Source organism: Rhinolophus sinicus, linkage group LG13 (assembly GCF_036562045.2).
Source record: "Rhinolophus sinicus isolate RSC01 linkage group LG13, ASM3656204v1, whole genome shotgun sequence".
Classification (NCBI taxonomy): domain Eukaryota; kingdom Metazoa; phylum Chordata; class Mammalia; order Chiroptera; family Rhinolophidae; genus Rhinolophus; species Rhinolophus sinicus.
In genome coordinates, this window is record NC_133762.1 from 32,533,277 (window position 1) to 32,553,266 (window position 19,990).

Below are 19,990 nucleotides of genomic sequence, written 5' to 3' on the forward strand. Positions count from 1 at the left end.
TGGTACAGATATAAACTGTTCCTAGAGCCAAGACATGGGGAAGGGGAAGAGAGTGGACACAAGAAAACAGATTAAGTAGGTAGGTGCTGGAATACAGATTTAGTTAATTGAGTACGTCCAACAAAGAGTGAATTGATTACTTTCTCTTCCAGTTTGATCTATGTATCTGTGTTAGCGCCCCATACTTGAAGACAAGGGTCATTAACTTTTAAACATAGGTAATATGTGCACATGGTAACAAATTTAGATAGTGTAATGTGTTATACGGTGAAAGTAAGTCTCCCATCTCCGCATCTCATGCTTTGATCAACCACCGTTATCAGTTAAGGACCATTTTAAACTTCAAGTGTGAGTCTGAGGGCTGCGAGCCTGTTACTTTAGAGGATCTACTGTACCTTTCTAAGCCTCATTTGTTCATTAATTGTCCACATCATTACTGAATGCCTATTAAGAGCAAAACGTTCCCTTTTCTGTTTGTTTCCTATTGTGTTGTAACAAATTATCACAAACTTAGTGACTTAAAATAACACAGTTTATTTTTTCAGAGTTTTGGACATCGGAAGCCCAAAATGAGGAGGTAAGGCTGCGTTCCTTCTGGAAGCTTTAGGGGACCATCAGTTTCCTTACGTTTCCAACTTCTGGAAACCAACTATATTCCTTGGCTCCTGGCCCCTTCCTCTACCTTCAAAGCCAGCAGCAAAGCAGCTTCAAGTCTTTCTCTCCTTGGCTTCGATTCTCCTGCTTCCCTTTTTCTTTTACAAGAAAGTTTGTGATTAGACTGAGCCAACCTGCCTAACCTAGCTGCCTCCACACGTCAAGATCGTTCATGGAACCACCTCTTCAAAAATCCCTTTTGCCGTTTAAGATCACATATTCCTACGTTCCGGGGATTAGGACGCGACAGTTTTGGTGGGAGGGGGGCACTCTTCAGCCTATACGCCATCTAAATGGAGATAATTACATTTGTCCAAGTCTTTTTTTTTTAAAAAAATTGTTACCTCCTAAATAAGTTGTGAATTCATCCTGTTCTCTCCATTCCATTGACACCACATAAAAGTGCCCTCTATTTTCTCGTCTCAGGTCACTACAAAGCCGGCTCCTACTGGCACTGGGGTCATCCTCCCCATCAGTTCTCTACTTGACAGCCAGGTGGCCTTTCTCAACATTCATTTTGTTCATACCATTTCCCCTTTAAAAAGCACTCTGCGACTCTCCATTGGGCTCAATATGATGTATTAACAAGACTTCTCAGAATGCAGTAAATACTACCCTGTAGCCACCCAGTCCTTTCAGCTCCTCAGATCCCTGCTTTGCTCCCCATGCCCCCCCCCCGCCCCCCGCGTTTGCATATACTCTTACTCATTTTTCAGAACTCAGTTTAGGTGTTAGCCTTTTGGGGAAGCCCTCCCTGATTCCCCACAGCTAGGCTACGTTAGATGCCTGCCTCTGGGGTCCAAGAGCAACTCTGCATCCCCTAAAACAACCCTCATTGTGCTGAATGAATGTCATCTTGCTCATCTGTGGGTGTTTAATACACATTTGTTGCCTTAGCAACTGTGTGAGTAAATGAGTGAATGGACTACAGTCTCACTCTAGAAACAGGCTCTCTATCTGGTCTCCATCCTACCCTGAGATTTACCATCAATCATGATTCTCTGAGTACAAAGCCTGTTTAGGAAAGTAGTTACTCTTATGGATCAGGGATGCAGGTATAAGATTCTATCAGAAGCATTGCCATGTATATGTATCTGGCTTGCGTTTCCTTGGTGGGGTGTGTTGCATCCTAAAGCCTTTTCACTGAGCTTTTAGACTTGGGGCCTTGCCTTTTTCTGTAGCTCTAGACAGATCCATTATGCAGAGCCCCCAAATCATCAACAGCTAGAAATAGAAATGTTTGCCAGTGTAGACTTGTCCACGAATGTACTCTCAAGGTTTTAAGGGGCAAACATCCAGAGACTTCTTCTGTGCACCAACATGCGTCCCATTTTCCTTAACCACAGAATATTCCTGGCCTTCCAGAAAGCAAGGTACCAGGTTCAGAGAGCTGAAATGCCCCAGAGAAGGGAAGAGAATCAAGCAGAGAACGCTGGCAGTGGGACAATCTCTTCCTGCTCCCGGACATGCCGGGGAAGGCAATGAACCCCACACGCAGCTTGTTTTGCTGGAAACAGCAGACCCAGCAAAAGACGCAATGGGGCAGCGTCTCTCTGAGAGGGTTGCAGCTACAAGATTCCACTATTCTACTGCCAACCTGGCAGCCGAGGTGGTGAGGCCGGCTTTACTTCCAGGAGAAATCTCTGCGTTACACAGGAGATGAATTACAGGAAGGAAGTGGATGTCTCATAGTTCATATTAGGAATTCTTCAGCGGGAGAGAGCAGACAACGTTGTTTGTCAGCAGACCTTGCCAAATAAATAGGGTGCACTTGATACAGGCCGGCAGCTCCCCCAGGAAACAGTGGGTAACACTGTTTCCTCCCTCTGCCTATCCTAACTTCTCCTGCTCTGTTTGTTATCATCTCTAACTGGTCATCACAGCTCAGTAGGAAAAGGAACCTGCCACTTCCTTAGGCAGGGAACAAGCTGTGTTTCTAGTTCCGGAGAGACCGTCTTCCAAAGCATAGACCTTCTGCAGCAGACAGTCCATTCCCTTTCTTGTCTCTAGAAGACATGTTCTGGCCATACAGAGACAGGAAGCCCAGAGGCTATCATTTCCAGAGAAAAACAAAGGGGATGTAAGCCACGCCTTGTCTAGGGGTGGGTCTCCCTAACCAAGTCCTGGCCCAAGAGTAGAATCTTCCAGGCCCGAGGGTTTCACATTTTAATGACCACAACAGTCACCTGGTGTGTTTGAGAAGACCTAGCTGTCTGGGTTTTCCCCAGACCTTGTGCATTGGAACCTCTGGAGGTAGATCTTAGAGATTTGTAGGATGCTGGGGTTAGGAGCATGAAGGGAAGTGAATTTTGAGCACTTTGGCCCTTGCACTTACGTGTAGGAGGATGACAACAGAATGTCTGAGGAATTGGTTTTGACTTCAGAGAGCTATGGATAGGAAGCGTGGCTCTGCTGCTTACTAAGTGTGTGTGCATGGGAAAGGCACCTCTCCTCCCTCAGTCTCAGCTTTCCCAGCTGTAAAATGGGGAGAGCCGCAGTGTTTTCTGTCAAGGCTGCAGTGAACATAAAATGAGGCTTTGCAGGCAATACAATCAATGCACAGTGAGTGCTCGGTGAATAGCAGCTGGCATTCACGGTGTGGTTTTGGGTAATTATGTTTGGGTGGAGAAAGGATTTCCCATCCTCTCTGGGCCCAATGCCCAGTTTTGTTCTAGGAACGGGTGGGCCCCTCAAATCTAGTGAGGTGTGCTCCCTGTAAGAGTTGAAGGAAGGGACTAGAAAAGGAAAGTCTAACTCATGGAAAGGCAGTGGGAGGTGGGGACAGATTTGGGTTTGAGTCTTGTCTCCAAATTTGGGATGCTGGGCAAAGTGTTTGTTACCTGTCTCAGCCGCCTTTATCTGGACTATACAAATATTTGTCTTGAGAAGATATTTTAGGGAGAGCCGGTGAAGCATCCATGCATTTTAGTTTCTTCATTTTTGTTGACCCATTCTGGTTCCAAATGCTATCCTTCTCTGCTCATGGATTACACAGGATAGTAATATTTAGGGAAAGTGAGCAATTGGAGAGTACTGAAGTTGTATTTATTGAAGAAACGTATGTTGACCAGGAAACTCTGAGGAGCCTTTGCTGGGCTTTGGGGAGACAGAAATCATTCATTCGTAGTGCAGGGCATGGCATATAAAAAGTACTCACCAAGGGGTAGCTTTTAAGAAATATTTATAATGTGAATAGAGTAACATTTATATTAATAATAAAAGTCAGGTTGTGTTCGTACACAAAGGAAGTGAGTTGGGAGGGAGTCACCCCTGGGTTCATGTTCCAGCAGTTAGAAGCTGTGTGACCTTGACTAAGACACTAAACCTCTCTGAGGCTGTTGTATTGTCTGTAAGAATAGAAGGCTGTACCCACATGGCTAATTTGCAGTGAGGATTAAAATGATGCATAATGCCACAAAGGCACACTGTCAACATTCTCCCTCTCCCCTTCTTTCTCTGTATGTGTGTGTGTGTGTATGTGCTTGTGTGTACTTTTCTTAAATATGTTACCCGTTTTCTAGTTGTCTCTTGGATTTTCCGTATAGATAACTTCGTCTTCAAGTAGCGATTATCTTGCCCATTTATTACCAATAGTTAAACGTCTTCTTACCTTATTGTGGGGACTAGAACTTCTAGAACAATGCTAAGCTATAATGTGTCAGCTTCTTCTTCTGTTCTGTATAGTTAGCAATGATTCTGATGTTTTATCATTAGGTATGATTTAGTTGTAAACCTCTAGTCGTATCATATTCAACATTTCTTTCTTATTTTTACTTTAATAAGGTATGTGTGTTCATTTTTTCCTAATCAGGAACGGGTATTGACTCTCATCCACTTTTTTTTTTTTTTTTTTTTAGCAGTTCTCAAAATGATCCGCTGGTTTTTTTCTTCCTCTTTAATCTATTAATCTGCATGATTCATGTTGCTAATACGCAACCATCCTTGTGTTACTGGAATCAACTCTACCTGATTCACTTAGTGCAAATGAAACACTTTCTTTTCTCCCAACCACAAGGCATGTAGCCATTCATCTATCGACTCTCTGTTCCACTGCATGGTCCTTTTTGAAGGAGGGGAGCCCATTTGCAAGTACATATGGGAAGAGACTGTCACAAGACTCAGCTGGACATACGGAGAGAGAAGCCCACGAGTTCCTTGTTCCTGCTGATAGAAGGTTTGGAGGCCTTTGAAGCCTGTTTGCTTGTGCCACCCCATTCCCTGCAAACTGCTGCTACAGCAGCCTCTGACCAGCTGCTGGGCACCTGACCTCACGTCCCCTCTGACCACAGAAGACCAAGGCCATGTCTGCCTAAGACTGTTTCCATAGAAATGCAAATACATGGCTAGTGCTTCCTCTTCAGGCCACCTTGTCCCTCTCTTCCCTTTTCTTCTAGATTTTTTATGACAGTAGCTCAGATTTCACAATGGAAAGATGTGTCACTCAGTCACGCAGTTCCCTATGAAGAAATACATTGTCTTTTCTTCTCTCTATTCTTTTCTGAAAGCATAGAAAATAATGACAGATTAACTTCTGGGTCTTTATGAGGAGGTCATGTGCATTTCTCTTTTAGGGGGCAGGAAGGGAAATAGAGGCTAAACCTAGTGGGGTCTTAGCAGACGGGTCTGACTTCAGGCTTCCCAGAAGAAGGGGATAGGTGGTGCCACGTCAGCCCCCAGTGGCAGTTCAGAGCCAATTCTTTTGACCTTGAGGGTGGGGATTACTATTTCTGCCTTCCTGGAAGAGGCTTGACCCATTCCACCTTCCAGCTTGACATCTCTTATTTCGGTAACTGTCAACTCAAAATGTATATGGTTCTCAGGGAGTTGGGGAGAACTTACTTTTAAGCATCAAATGTGTTGATTTTGGGTTGTTTATATTCCGCTTTCTATAAGACCAAGCTCTGAGAAGGGGTGCAGACAGGGCATAAGTAATGAAGAATGGAAGCCAGGAAGCATGTCGCAGTTTAGATGCCCAGAGCAGACCCTGAAAGAAGGATTCATTTGCAGATAACTTATAAAGGGAAATTGGCAAGGGACAGGGGAAATCAGACAGGAAGAGGTAGGGAATCACGCAAAGGTGCGATCTCAGGCCAAGTCCTGCAGAGTGTGACTTCAGCTCGATGCTGCCATGATACTGGAATGTAAGTGAAACCTCCGTGTCCTGACGTAAAGTACGGGAGCTGGGTTTTCATACAACTTCACACAACAGTCTGAGGTTTCCCAGAGGGATAGAATTTCCCAGAAACTTCCATCTTTCTGTGTATGAGGGCAAAGCACAAGGGCGGCCCCTGAAAAAGGAACCACAGGTGCCAAGGGACACACACACACAGTAAAAGGAGAATCTGCAAGGACCTGGCTGCACCATCAAAATTGTTTTTCCAGAAAGGGATTCGTCACGTAATGGACCCAGGTTAAACTTGCAGATTCCCAGCTCTCACCCAGGCGGATGGAGTCAATATTTCTGTGGGTGAAGCCCAGAAGCCTGTATGCTAGTCCAGTCTCTGTGTGAGTCTATGCTGCCTAATGATGGAGAACCACTGCTTTCAGTGTCACAATGAGCTGAGGATTAGATCATGCCAAACAGCAAGCTGGGGGCTAAAGCAACAGGAAGCAGTGCTGTTTAAATAGGAAGAAAGAGCCAGCCATGTGTGAGGCTGAAAATGACGCAGGCTTTGCAGCCAAACCCACTGGAATTTCTATCCGGGCCTTGGGATTCTGCGACTTGGAGAAATCCACTTTACCTCAGTTTCTTTTCCTCTATGAGCCGTAACACTTAATCCATAGAGCTCTGAGGAGTTCGTCCATTCATTTATTCAGTTAAGAAATACATAGTGAGGGCCTATGCATTTTATGAGTCACTTTCCCAGGTGCTAGAGGCATACAAATGGGCAAGACAGATAAGATTCCTGCCCTTGTAGAGTTCAGAGGCTGGGTTGTCACATCCCTACCCTGTGACGTCAAAGCCTTGCTTTCCTCCCAGTCTTCCTGGAAACCCTTCTCTCCGTGTCCACCTGTGGCTTCTCCATCTCCCTGATTTTCTCTAGTTCTGCAGGGCTAAGGACATATGCTAACTGATCAGAGGTGTTGCAGTAAGGTTTTGGGCAAATGCTGCTCTGGAAAGCCCACTAATATGGAAAGTAGAATCATAAAAGGCAGAAAGAATTGTCTCTCTGAATGAAGAAGGTGTTTTGGAGGGCCTGGTTACATGCATGAAGTTAAAGATGCTAGGAAACCTGATATGTGGGGGGAAAAAAGGTAAAAATTATCCAGATTTATCAAAAGATACTTTATATCATAGTGAGAAGGGCCTTGAACAAAGAGTAATTCATTCCTTTCTCCATTTTTTATTTCTGTAACCCAGATGTGAGCCAGCCCTTTGGGACTGGGATAAGACAGCCTCAAATCTCACTCCTATGGCATTCTTTAAGATCGCCCTGAATTCTCATAATGGCCTCCTTCTTTCTAATATGTAATCTTTGTTCTGAACCACATTGATGTCCATGTCAGACAAAGGCTTTTCACTTTGTGTAACCAAACAAAATCAACTGGAACACAAACCCAAACCACTACCACAAAAACTCAGCCATGAGCTTTGGTCAAACTCTGAATGGAGGTAGGGTTTCCACCTCAGGAGCATAACCACATTTAAAGGGATAAGAGGATCTATCCCATTCTCCAAATGACGATTACATCTCATAGAGCTTTACTAGTTGAGGACCCATTGGACTGCCTCGTCTTTCCTCCTTTTCACCTTTTTCTTCTCCTGTCACTTTTCTTCCCTTCTCAGTGTGGTGAGCAAACTCAATAGTCACATGCCCATCCTTGGAAATGACAACAAAGTCACCCCCTGGGAAACGCACTGACTGACTGTAGGGGAGAAGTGATTCCCCAAAGAACATTATGGTCCTGTTACCAGAAGCAAGGGGGATAGATGCTAAACAGGCTATAATAACAACTGTCCACCAAGCGGGTAGCCACTTTGCATCAGTCAGAGTGTCTTCCATACTTCTGGCCTCAGCAGCTGGTTCAGGGATGGGCACGGGACTGAAACTGGATAACGAGGCTCAGTTTCTCACACTGGGAAAGTCCTACTCGTTTTTTGAGACCAGGAACTTGAGTTCCTCCCCTCTCTCACTGCTCCCATAGAATACAGTGCTGCCCCATCATGGAAACCATCACATTTGGTTGCCATTCTCTTTTCTCGTCTGCATTCCTCGGGCTGTGAAGTGCAGGGACAAAGATTATTTTCCACTTACTGCCAGCACGTAATAGGGAAATTGGTCCATGGTAAGTACTTAGTCAGTTTTTATCCGTTGGGGGTGGGGTGCTGAGGAAGGAGGGCTCCATCTTGGTAATAGGGAGGGTCAGGTTAAGTAAGGACAGGGTCAAGAGAGCTGGAGAGATCATACTTCAGGTCTGACCTCCGAAGAGCCTGATTAAGAAAACAGCAAAACTGAGAATTGCAGTGATGTCTCCAGCAGACCTCCCCATTCCCATTAATGACTCCTATTATAGCTTTTCATTGCCTTCTCTTTCCTTAAGAAAGTCTCACGTTGTCATCCAGGCCTGTTAAACGTTCTGTGGGCCCATTATCAAAATAGCATTTTCAGCTTCACTGAACACATGTAGGAAATGTTGTCGTGTTTAAAGAGAAAGAAAAAACAACGATGAGAATAAGCACAGATTGTATTGGGGTAATTATCTCCTCTCCAACAGCCTTTTGGAAAAAGGATATTTCTCATTTTTGGAAAGCCATACATCTAAAAGCATAAGTCGCCACTGATTAGATTAGTAACTCAACAGTTGAAACCTGACATCAAATTAATTCTCCTCCCCCTCTGTCCTGGCCCCTCTAGCCAGCAGCCCTTTCTTCCTCATCAAGAAGAGGATATTATACACAGATTTCTGATGAGGGCCATTCCTGAGTGCATTTCTGTGGGAGTATAAAGCCCGTCTGTAAATATACACGGTGAGTGGATTCCACACCTCTGAGGATGATGCCGGGGTTCAGACCAGGTCACCCTGGGTCGAAGGCTTGCCTCCAAGTCTTGGATGTGCTGCAGGCAAAGAGGGGTCCTCAGGGACTAAACATACCCAGCAGAAGAATCAGGTCTTTGGCTCCTTGTCAGCCGCTTTCTGACCACAGTCTCCTGTGCTGAAAGTGATGTGTTCACCCTGTCTCTGTGGATCTCACAGGAGCGGTTGTAGCTGTCACAGGCGCCTCAGGTGGAGCGGAGGTGGAGGCCCAGTTCTGCCACCAGTGGTGCCATCTTCACATTATGATTTTGCAAGCTCCAGTCTCCTCACCTGTAAGATCTAAGCGACAACACTCACCTCACACTTAGAAGGAAGGATGAAAGCCATCAATGAATACAAATGTGCATAGCAGTGGCTCAGAAAGGGCCACCTTCTGTTCACGCCATTTTCTGGCCCTCTCTCCACCCTCCCATCCGATCTGAGGTAGAAGATCCTGCCTGGGTGGCTCCAGGTCCCCAGGCCCAGGGAGGAGGTTGGGCTGAATCAGACCACGGTGAGCAAATTGCTGTTAAATACACCGAGAAAGGCATGAGCAGCTTGGCTTTCTGGGTCCAAGGAGGAGGCTTGTTAGAGGGATTGGCAAGGGGGCTGCACCTGGGAGGAAGGACAGACATTCCCCAGATGAGAGAGGAAATGTGGGCTCCTGGGCAGAGGGCTCGAGTGGCACTTCACGGACACGGGGGGAAGATGAAGACGGAGAAGAAGATCGAACTCAGGACTCAGAACCTCGTGCCACATCACAAGACAAGCGTGTGTCGATGAGTGGCTCCCATGCTTCACAGACTTGCGGATCGGCTTGTGAGTCTGTTAAAAACGCAGCACCCTGGAGCAGGGCCCAGGAATCTACATTTTCCTCCAGCTCCTGGGTGATGCCACGTAGCTGGTCAGAGGAAGGCGTGGAGACACAGGGCTACAGGAGATGGAGAGTGCATGCAGGGCCAGGGCGGGGGCAGTTTTCTCCCCCGGGGAGAGGAGTGAGTCTGGAACACGGGAGTGGGGTACCCTAAACCATGGGCCCAGCATTAGTAGACTTGAGGGGATAATCTGAGAAACAGCAAATGGGGGAGCCCAGGATCAGAGGCCTAGACTATAGCACTGTTAGCAATCTTTAGGGGCAGGGTAGAGAGGGCAAACTCAGTTACAGGGGTGTCAGTTTTGAAACCTGAGCTGGAGATGAGCGGGAAGGTTGGAAGGGAGGGTGTGAGGAACAATGACCAGGAGTGATTTCTATAGTGATGGGAATACAGTAGCGGCCCTGAAGCCTTAGAAAGGGAGATAAAGAAATAGGAGTATTTACTAAGTACCTGACATTATTCTCAGGATTTACTAACCCATTTAATTCTCATAATCCCTCGAATTAGAAAAAGAAACCATAGAGAGAGTTATTCTCAATGACTAGAAAAAGAAACTGAGTCCCAGAAAGTGATTTACTCAATGAATACGTGACGGAGCAGAGACCCACATTCAGACCCTGGGAGGCCAGCATGTCAGCGAGGCTATGACCAACACACAGGGCTGCAGCTACACCTCTGATCACGCACGTGGTCCCAGCTCTGCATGGAAGGAGCCAGGATGCCCCGGAAGTGGCGAGGCTGGAGGTCCGGAGGCCAGGGAGGGCTGGGATGCTAGGTCAGGTGACAGGTGGTGCAGTCTGGACTAGGGTACTAGGCAAAGGCATGCAGAGTGTCAGACTGGAAACATCTGGAAAATGGAGAGTGCAGCACTTGGTTGTGGCCGTGGAAGTGTGTGGGAGGGACTGACACTGGAAATCGCCTTTCTTTTCAGTGGATCCCTCAGACCCCAGTGTAGCTTGGGAGGTCTTCGGAGGGAACATAAGAATACTACATTCAAAACCTTGAGATACAGAAGAAAGAGCTGAAAACCCTACCAGGCAATATAGAGTTGCAAGGAAACAAACAAACCAAAAACAAAACTGAAAACAATCAAGAAAAAAGAGTGAGCCTGCTCTTATATTTAGCAAAGGCTGGGAGGCAAACCCTCAGCTTCTGGACACTGCATTCCCCCGCCGCTCTCCAGGAGGGCAGGGCTCAGGTATGCAGGCTCACCTTTCCAGCAGAACCTCTGCAGCCCAGATCCAATCTTTCCTTCAAAGGCCAGCACACATTCAAAGCACAATTCTTCTACTTCATGACTATATGACCGTGAGCAAGTTGCTTCACACCTCTGAGCTTGTTTACTCACCTGTGTAATGGGCATAATAATTGACTATGGATTGGCTTGGTTGTCTCACGAGGCTGGTGGTGGGTGAGGTGAGAAAGCACAGGTGAGCGGGGACATCGTTGCATTTTCTCCAGAGCAAGTTGCATCTGGGTCCTGGGCAGCAAATGCCCCTTTAATTCAGAGTGGTGGGCTCCTCTGTCGGCCAGTAAGGTGGCAATGCCTATATGTGGGAACTATACTAATTAGGAGAAATCCACTGGGAATTTTCTGGCAAGTTACAGGCTGAGCAACGTTGAAGGAGCTTCAGAGAGGAAAGAGCCATGTTCCGGGCGTGTGTCTGTGCTGGTGTGCAGTGTGTGAAATCACAGTGAATAATAATTGGCCGTTTCATGCTTTCTACCCTGGATGGCAACCAAGGAGGTGGGGACAGCCAGTCAATATCAGAGACAGCCCACGAACTTCTGCCACTGTCTCGAAGCTAGCACAAGCCCACACCCAGCCCTGCCAAGTGCCCTGTCAGCCAGCACAGAGAAGGGGGAGAGTGGGCCAGGCGGGCTGCAGAGGCCTGGAGGAATCTGGACGGCCTCCGGGCCAGGCAAAGGATTTGGGCCTTTGTTCTAAGCACACTGGGAATTCAATGAAGTGCTTTAAGCAAGGGGGTGGTAGGATCAGTTTTGTGTTTCAAAAAGCTCATTCAGGCTGTCTCCTGGAGAAAGGGTTAAATGAGATAATCCACCTCAAGGCCTTTGCTCAGCGTCTGGACTGTAGTAAGTGCCCAGGAAACACTATCCAGTTGCTGTTATTCATCTGTTAGCTGCCAAGTGTGTGGTGGGAGGGGATGGCAGCTCAGCAAATGAGCCTTAGGCGCTTCCTCTGTCTAACAAAGGGGCGGGGGTGGTTCCAGGCTCATTGGCCAAACCTGGCTTCGACTGGCAGGTTTCCACCTCTAGTGCAGACATTCAAAAAGGGGGCCCAGCCAACCCTGAGATAAGAGCGAGTAAAAGCTTCCAATATGGCAGGCAAGTCAAATACTGTTTCTGAGCATTTCCTGGAAGCCCCATCAGTGAGGGCTGGGCCCTGATGGGGGTGGGGGAAGAGGAAGGAATTCTTGTCTTGCTGGCTTTGGTTCACAGCCCTCTGGCTGGTCTGGGACACTTGATGCCCATGAAACAGGAGTCCCAGAGGGACTGAAGAAGGAGAGGCAGGATGGCACACAGGGATATACCATGCCCTCCCAGGGAACGAGCTTGGCCAGGATTGCTCATCACCATGATTTCTATAAAGCCATGCAGAAGGCAGCCAATCAGTGAGAGGTGGACCCCATCACACCTCATTCCATCCCCAGCTCTCGAAGCTCACTTAATGCCCTGCCAATACTCCTCTGGGGTTTCTCTCAGTTCATGCTGATCCCCAAGTGATGAGGGCCTCATGTCTGGCGGGTCACCTTCTTGCTAAGCAGGTCTGAACTTCGGGGCCAACAAAGAGAAGAGAAAGTAGATGGGCAAATGGGGTCTTGGTATGGGGGTTCTGTGAGCACAGATAGAAATGCGACTGGGTCTGAATGTTAAAGCAAGGGTCTGTGAAGTCCACCATCACCCACATACTGAAAGTCTGGAATAAGCTGGGTACATTGCACCTATGATCTCTTGCAATCCTCCTAAAACCCTTTCATCCAGATCTCACTGGACTCATTCCAGCTCTCTCAGATAATAGGGGAAAGAGCCCTGTTTTAAACCCAAGTCTCTCTTGCTCAAGAATCTTATGCCAGACACTCTACATCCTAAGTGCATGGGCAGAGGGTTGTTAAGAATATTCCCTGCCATTATCTGACTATCTCATTTGTCAGAGACAGGCCCACGGGCTGAAACAAAAGTTCAGGGGACAGTGTGTAAGTCCTTTATGCCTGCATTATGGGAGGGGGGCATAGAAGTGGGGTGGGGTGAGGGACAGGACGGTCCTGGGAGTGGGGAGAAAGCACTCCAAGGGACACTGGTGGTATCAGAATACATACACTTCTGGGGTTCTATGCTTTCATGCTTGGGAATCCTCATGCCTTTCATGTATCAGCCCGGCTCTGCTGATATAAATTTTGAGACGCAGTTCATCTGTGACCTGCTCTAGGAATCTTGCCTTCAACCCCTAAGATTATTTAGTTACTCCACACATCCCGCACAAGATGACCTCTTTCATTTCTGTATCCTCAATGGCCAAGACAGGGCTGACATGTAGGAGGACCCTGTCAATCAATGATAGTGATTGAATGTCTTATGTGTTTTCCAGACTAGCTAACAGCGACTTTGAGGGGTTAAGCTTTACCCACGTCTTTATTTGGTGCAAGGTTGCCTAGGGCATGCCACCTGCAATGTGATGAGATTTCCTGATCTTGTAGGTTCAGAACTGGGGAAGGGCTTGAAATATTCCTGGTAAGTGGAAGGTGTGTGGGGATGAGTCATCGGGGATAGAGGAGAAAGAATGGGAAGACCAGCCAGTGTTAAGAAAGTACAAAGGGAAAAAAGAGTGCGGGAGAGACAGGGAAAGTGGGATGGAGAGGGAAAGAGAGAGAGGGAGAGATCTGATACCATTAGTCTTTATTCTGTATCTACAACTAACTTGCATGTGTATTCTCATAGAATATTCAGAGCAGCTCCTGTTCATAAAAATGAGGAAATTGGACCTGGAATGTCAGAGAACTTGTCCAAAGCCACACCATCCAGGAAGGGGCAAATTCAGGATTTGAATCAGCTCTTTTGACTGCAAAGCTGGTGCTCTGTCTTCTACCCCACATGGAAAGCAAGATGAGTAGCATGTTTGCTTTATTGCTAATTTCCCATTTCTGGAGCCATAATGGGCATCACTAGCTAATCATTTTTTTCTTTTTACTTTTTTTTCTTTTTTTTGCCAGTAAGCCCAAGTAAGATCTATGAACACCATGTGTGGGGGCAGAGCCCCAGAAAGTAGTTTACAGGCTCTTGGCCTCACGTGGAGGAGTGCTGGCTCGGGTAGTAGATGGCCATCAGCTGTGGCTGATTGGCCGTCAGCTGTAGCCATTGAGCCATTGGTCACTAATATAACTGCTGCGGCTATGAAGGAGAGCGGAGGAGAGCCGAGGAGAGTGGAGGAGAGTCGTCGGTCAGTTGCAGAGAAAACGGACAGCAGGTCGCACGTCCAGTGAACCCAGCCTCCATTGAGACCGTAGTGGTATGACTCCCCTACCTATGGCTCCGTGGGTGTTCCTTTTTGGCCTCACCATATCCTGCGTTCTTGTATGGGGAGCGGGAGCAGAGACCCCGCAGGCCTCCCCGCACGACACCATGTTTCTGGAACATACCATCTTCCTCTAAAATTTAACCTTTAAAAATCAGACCTCCTTGTTATTCTGTGCAAGATTAACCTGTTCCAGAACTCAAGGGAATTTATTTCCAGTGGCTGTTCTATTTGAAAACTCTAGGTATACCTATACCTATATCAACTCATTGTGTTTTATACCTCACATTTACACAATTTTGCATGTCAATTATATCTTAATAAAACTGGAAAAAAACAGTATTTTCCTTTTTCCAAATCAAAATAAATACAAAATACAAAAGAAAAGAAAAAGCAAAGAAAACTCTGGGACTCTGACTATATTTACTCAGAGGAAAAAGAAAATTATAGTATCAAATAGTGTTTGATTCTTTAAACCCAGACCGTGAAAATACAGGAGTTATGGGGGAAAAGTATGAGCTATATTGTCAGAGAGAACTGTCAATGATAATAATGAAATAAAAATGATAATAATTTCTATTATTTATTAAGTGCTTACTATGTTTGAGCCAAGGACTTAAGAAAGCGTAGTATGTGAGTTATTTCATATGCCCTTTACAATAACTTTATGAAGTCTACAAAGGAGGAAACTGGGGCACAAAAAGGCCTTTGCCCCAGGTCATACACCTGGAAGGTAAGAACCAGGATTTCAAGTCAGGTTCCAGAGCTGAGGTATTAACCAGTAAATGACGGCATGTGCAGGTTTAGAAGGAATCGGCACTTAAAGATACCCCTGGTACACGGAAGTCACTCCTTCCGTGGACAATTCCCCTCTACCCCCACTCAAAAAAGGTCAGGGACTTATGGGATAGGGGTGGAGCTCTGAATCCCAGCATCCCCATGGTTTATTCAGAAGTTAGTCATGATTTCATTTTAGCCCTGGCCACTCCCTGCCTAGCTGTCAGGGTGAGAAGCCTTGTAACTGGGTTCCCTGGGGAGGAAGTTAGCACATGCAGGAAATGAGCTGGCAGTGGATTTTGGGGACCCCAGGACCAGCAATTTCGGGCTCCTGCCCTTTCCTTCCTTCTTCCTTTATGATGGGGGGTGGCGGGCTTGGAGGGAGAGGGATAGCCATTAAGTGTCCCCTTTTGTGGGGTCCATGCAAGGCAATTTCCCCTACGGGTGATTCTTCCATCGGCTCTGTGAAGTGAAGCCCAGTTTTAATTAGTGTGGGCAAGCTGAGGTTTGGGGAGATTAGGGGTGCAAACTTGCTCATGTCTGACATTACATTGGGTCCCCACAGGGAGAAATCAAGCCTGTGCATTGATGAGGGAAACCAATGAGAAACCAATCAACAGAGACCAGGAGGGTCAACACGTTCCAGTGAAATAATTTTGGCACTTAGAGCCAGTTTTGGATTTAGCTTTCCTGGGCCTCAGTTTCTTCACCTTTCCTGCTGGGTCCCAGTGAAGGTTAAAGGCAACTGCATGTACATAAATCTCAACGTGAAAACTTCCTCCCGTTTCCTGCCATTATCAGGTTGTGAAATTACAAAATCCTTATTTCTCCTAGAACCATAGGATTTTATGAAGATATATATAGTGGCAGAAACTTGGTTGGCATGGGTTAAGGAAAACATATTTACAAACCCTTACTTGTCATTTAAGAGGAAGGTAGCTTTTTAGCATCTCCTGGGGGCCGGGAAGTACTTTTCCATTTTTCTTGGATAATTTCCTGTATTGACTAAGAAGGGCTGGCGTGACAATCGCCTTTCTCCTGGCTGAACACACGTACTTCATGGCGAGCAGTTGTACAAAGAACATCTGTTTCCAAGGGGCTCATGTAGACCCTCAGTACTCCAGGGGTGGTCAGGGGACCATCATCATCATCGTCGTCATCATCGCCATCTAGGACCTTGCTAGAAAGGCAGACTCTTGGGCCCCAGCTGACCTACTGAATCAGAAAGTGCATTTTAACAAGATCCCTAGGTGATCAGTGGGAACATTGCAGTTTGAGACATGCTGATGCTGGTGGCTTCTTCTTTTTTCGATCCCTTAGCTTTGAGTGGAAGTTTCCATTTCACATTAGGGTACTGGCCTTTCAGGGAGCCATGTGCCTGTACAACATTTCAGAGGTTTGGTGCCCCCCCCACACTGCTTGCCAAAGGTGTGCAGGGCTGAGGAACTTCCAGTCGCTGTGCTCTGACTCTCACTGTTTTCCGTGTTGCACAAGAAGTCGTCAATCAAGCATGTCCAGGGCAGAACGATGCTATTTCTACGACGGCAGAAAAAATAGCTTCACTCCAGCAAGGCGGATCAATCAGTGTTTATTATTATTTTTATTGTTGCGATGTGAAAAGAATGCTTGAGCCCTTCTTACTTTTGATGAAGGGGAACCAGTTTGGGCTGTTGTTTTGAACGTCGTCTGGCTCTTCCGTGGGTCACTAAAGACTACAGAAGGAAACAAAGAGACTTGGCCTTTGATGTGGGTGAGAGGCAGATAGGCTGGGGTGAGGAGAGACGAGGGCAGAGTCTGAATGCCAGAGATGGAGAGCGAGGCGTTGTCTGGGGAGGTGGTGGGAGACAGGACTGAGAAAACGACCTGTGAGCAGTGGGCAATTTGGGTGCCCACATCTGTGTTGGGTTGGAGACCCAGCCTTCTGAGTTCTGGTCTGGTTTTCTTGACACTTGAGATTACCCATGCCCATTGCTTTCACACAAGTGGGAATGTGAGTACTTTCTCCATGTCTAATCTTGCATGTATCTCACAAAGCTCTCTAGGCAGTGAGAATAATGCCCATTCCACGTGATGGGTTCTTCTTTCCATAGGATCCTTCCACTGGACCTCTAGTTACAGCTCTCTCATGGGTAGAATTGTGTCTCCCAAGAACATATGTGCAAATCCTAACCCCAGGAACTTGTGAATTTGACATTATTAGGAAATAGGGTCTTTAAAGAAATAATCAAGTTCAGATGAGGTTGTACTGCATTACGATAGACCCTAACTCAATGACTGGTATCCTTGTAAGAAGAGGGACGTTTGGACAGAGACCTACAGGGAAAAGGTCATGTGACAATGAGGTAGCGATTGGAGTGATGCAGCTACAAAAGAAGGAACACCAGAGATTGCTAGCCACCTCTGGAAGCTAGGAAAAGAGAAGGAAGATCCTCCCTCAGAGTCTTGAGAGAAAGCACGGCCTTTCTTGCACTTTGATTTTAGAATTCTAGGCTCTAGAACAGTGAGAAAATAAATTTATATTGTTTTAAGCTTACCCAGTTTGTGGTAGTTTGTTGTGGTAGTCCTAGCAAACTAATACAAGCTCCTAAGAGCACAGGGGACCCCTGAACACTTAGCATGTGGCGGCGAGGTCCCGCATGTCTATATTTCGGGGGGCGGGGTATGTTGAAGGTGGGACCTTCCAGCACTCGGAGAGGCACTACCTTCATTGGGACGACATGGCTGGTGATGATATGGGATCCTGACCATAACACAGATGTTTCATTTGCTCAATTCTTGTGTCCAATCTACTTCAGCGTGAGGACACCCATCATTCTACATGTCTAATCTTGCATGTATCTCACAAAGCTCATTGCCATTGATTTAGGAAAAAACAAAAAGTTCCAGTCTCTAAGTTTCTCTAAGGATTTGGTCATCTGTAACTGGCCAGAGGTATGGCCTTCAGGGGCCAAAAGTTAGTTATGGTTTTGGAGCAATTTCCCCTATTCATGATTTTGCAATTGCAGAATGCAGCCTGTCGTGCATTTGCATAAGCCACTTTTATCCTGGGTGCCCTAAGCCGCCCAGCACCCTCCACACATGAGTCATACAGAGCAGTGTTGAGGGCGGAGGTGCCTCCTGCAGCAGCTCCTGTATCCTCCCCAGCAGGCCTCCTTCCCTCTCCCTAGCTGTGCCTCATTTGCTGCTGGGCAAAACTCAGTCTTGCTGCAAATTCGGCGCCTGCCTGCGTGTGTGTAATTGGGTTGGATTTACATTAAGAGGGTTCCCTGTGGTGAAAACCGCACTGCTATTTCCAATCTGAAGCTGCATAAAACATTCAATTTTCTAAGTATCTGTCAGCTGTTAGTGCTGTGAAAAACGCTGTCTGCCTGGATGGATGGGGGGCTCCCACTCAGTCCCGAAAACTCCCGATTATTTGTGCTACCGGAGGGGATAATATTATATGGTTGTGGATAATGAAGCGTTATTCATCTAAGTATCCACTCACTCATTCAACAAGCACATTTGAGAATCTAGTCTGAGCTAGGCACTGTTCTGAGTGTCTAATCAGATCACATCCCTCCTCAGTTAAAAATCCTTCAAACTGGCTTTATTTTGCATATCTAAGCTAGGGGTTGGCAAACTTTTTCTGTAAGGGCAAGATAGTGTATATTTTAGGATTTGTGGGCTATGAGGTGTCTGTTGCAACTGCTCAACTCCGCCGTTACAGCTTGAAAACAGCCGTAGACAATATGTAGATGGATGGGTGTGGCTGTGTTCTAATAAAACTTTATTTATAATAGGAGACAGCAGGCCAGTCTTGGCCTGTGGGCCATTGTTTGCTGACCTCTAATCTAAATACCTTCCTTTGTCCCACTGAGCCCTGTGACCTTCTTCCTTCCTCCTGTTTATCATACGCAGCTCTGCTTAACTGTTTATTCCACTCCGGGTACAATAACTTCCTTTCAGCTCCAAGAGCCACCAAGCTCTTCCCTGCCTCAGGATCTTTGCATATCCTGTTCCCTCAGCCTGAAGAAATTCTCTCCTCTTGGCTTTTGGCAAAGACACTTCTTCATTCTTTATGTTGTAATGGGAGCCCCTCAGATGTCATCCTTTCTGTCTTATGTGACACCCTCCTTGAATGGTGCCTCCTCTGAAAGTTTTGCCCACCAAAAGCTGCTTCCTTCTATTTCTCTCATCTCAATCCTTTGGTTTCCATCCTTGGGAGGACACATCACAGACCTTAATTATCTTATTATTTACTTGTATTTTGGTTTTGGTTTCTGTCTCCCTCGCTCTTTGAACTTAAGCCCTAAGAGGACAGGTTCCCTGCCTGTCTCATTCTCTGCTCTCTCTTATTCCTCGGCAAGGTGCTTGGTATATAGCAGTCTCTTGATTTAAAAGGCAAATATTTAAGATCTCTCAAGAAATCATTATTTAATCAATAAGAGACAGTCCCTGACCTCAGGGAGCTCGCAATCAAATCGGTGAATTGGACAGACCCACAATCACAACATATGATGTGAGGAAGATTGTGACAGATGTATGTCTGAATAATAGGGGGCGGGAGGGATAACTGAGCAAGAAGGCTGCCAGAGTCAGGATTGTCCACATTGCACAGACAGAAACGAAAGAAGAAAGGAGAAGGTAATTGATATTAATGGAGCGTGAACTCTGTGTCAGCTACTCTGTCAGATATTTTGTATACTTCCCTCCTAACAGCCTTTCAATGTAAATATTATCATTGTTATGAATGAATATTGTGTAAACATTAATATTGTTCTTGTTCTACAGAGATAGACACTGAGGATCAGAGAGGGCAAGTGACCAGGCTATGGCCACACAGCTGGTAATCAAGATTCATGCCTAAGTCTTCTTTGGTCTATAGCATGTGACCCGAGATGTGGGGTAGGGGCAACATATGTATTAATTAGCCTGCAGTTTTCGTTTCTTCAGGAAGGTGTTTCTTTCTCCCCAAATCTTGCCCTAGATTTAATTATCTTCATCTTTGTAATAGGCTGATGAAGCCCTTGGGGTAGCTGTTTGCCTCCTCCAGATGTCCCTTTCTCAGCCCAGTCTGTAACGCTGGATGAGGAAGAACCTTCAATGAGCATCTTTTCAGCTGTATACATGTGATTCCATTTAATCCTCATGAGAG

General features: G+C 46.3%; 1 long non-coding RNA gene across 9 annotated transcripts in view; it reads left to right on the plus strand.

Moving 5' to 3' along the window:
* The window catches only part of LOC109456686 (uncharacterized), a 97,949-nt gene that overhangs the window by 61,158 nt on the left and 16,801 nt on the right, over positions 1-19,990 (plus strand). Inside the window, exons 7-10 of one of the 9 annotated variants that reach the window (XR_012491188.1) lie at positions 546-577; positions 1,081-1,258; positions 4,670-8,623; positions 8,851-12,759. The exons of 7 other annotated variants lie outside the window; for them this stretch is intronic. This is a non-coding gene — a long non-coding RNA (uncharacterized LOC109456686). Of the gene's footprint in view, positions 1-545; positions 578-1,080; positions 1,259-4,669; positions 8,624-8,850; positions 12,760-19,990 lie in introns of those variants that run through there. One more of the 9 variants, XR_012491193.1, reaches the window with a different exon arrangement.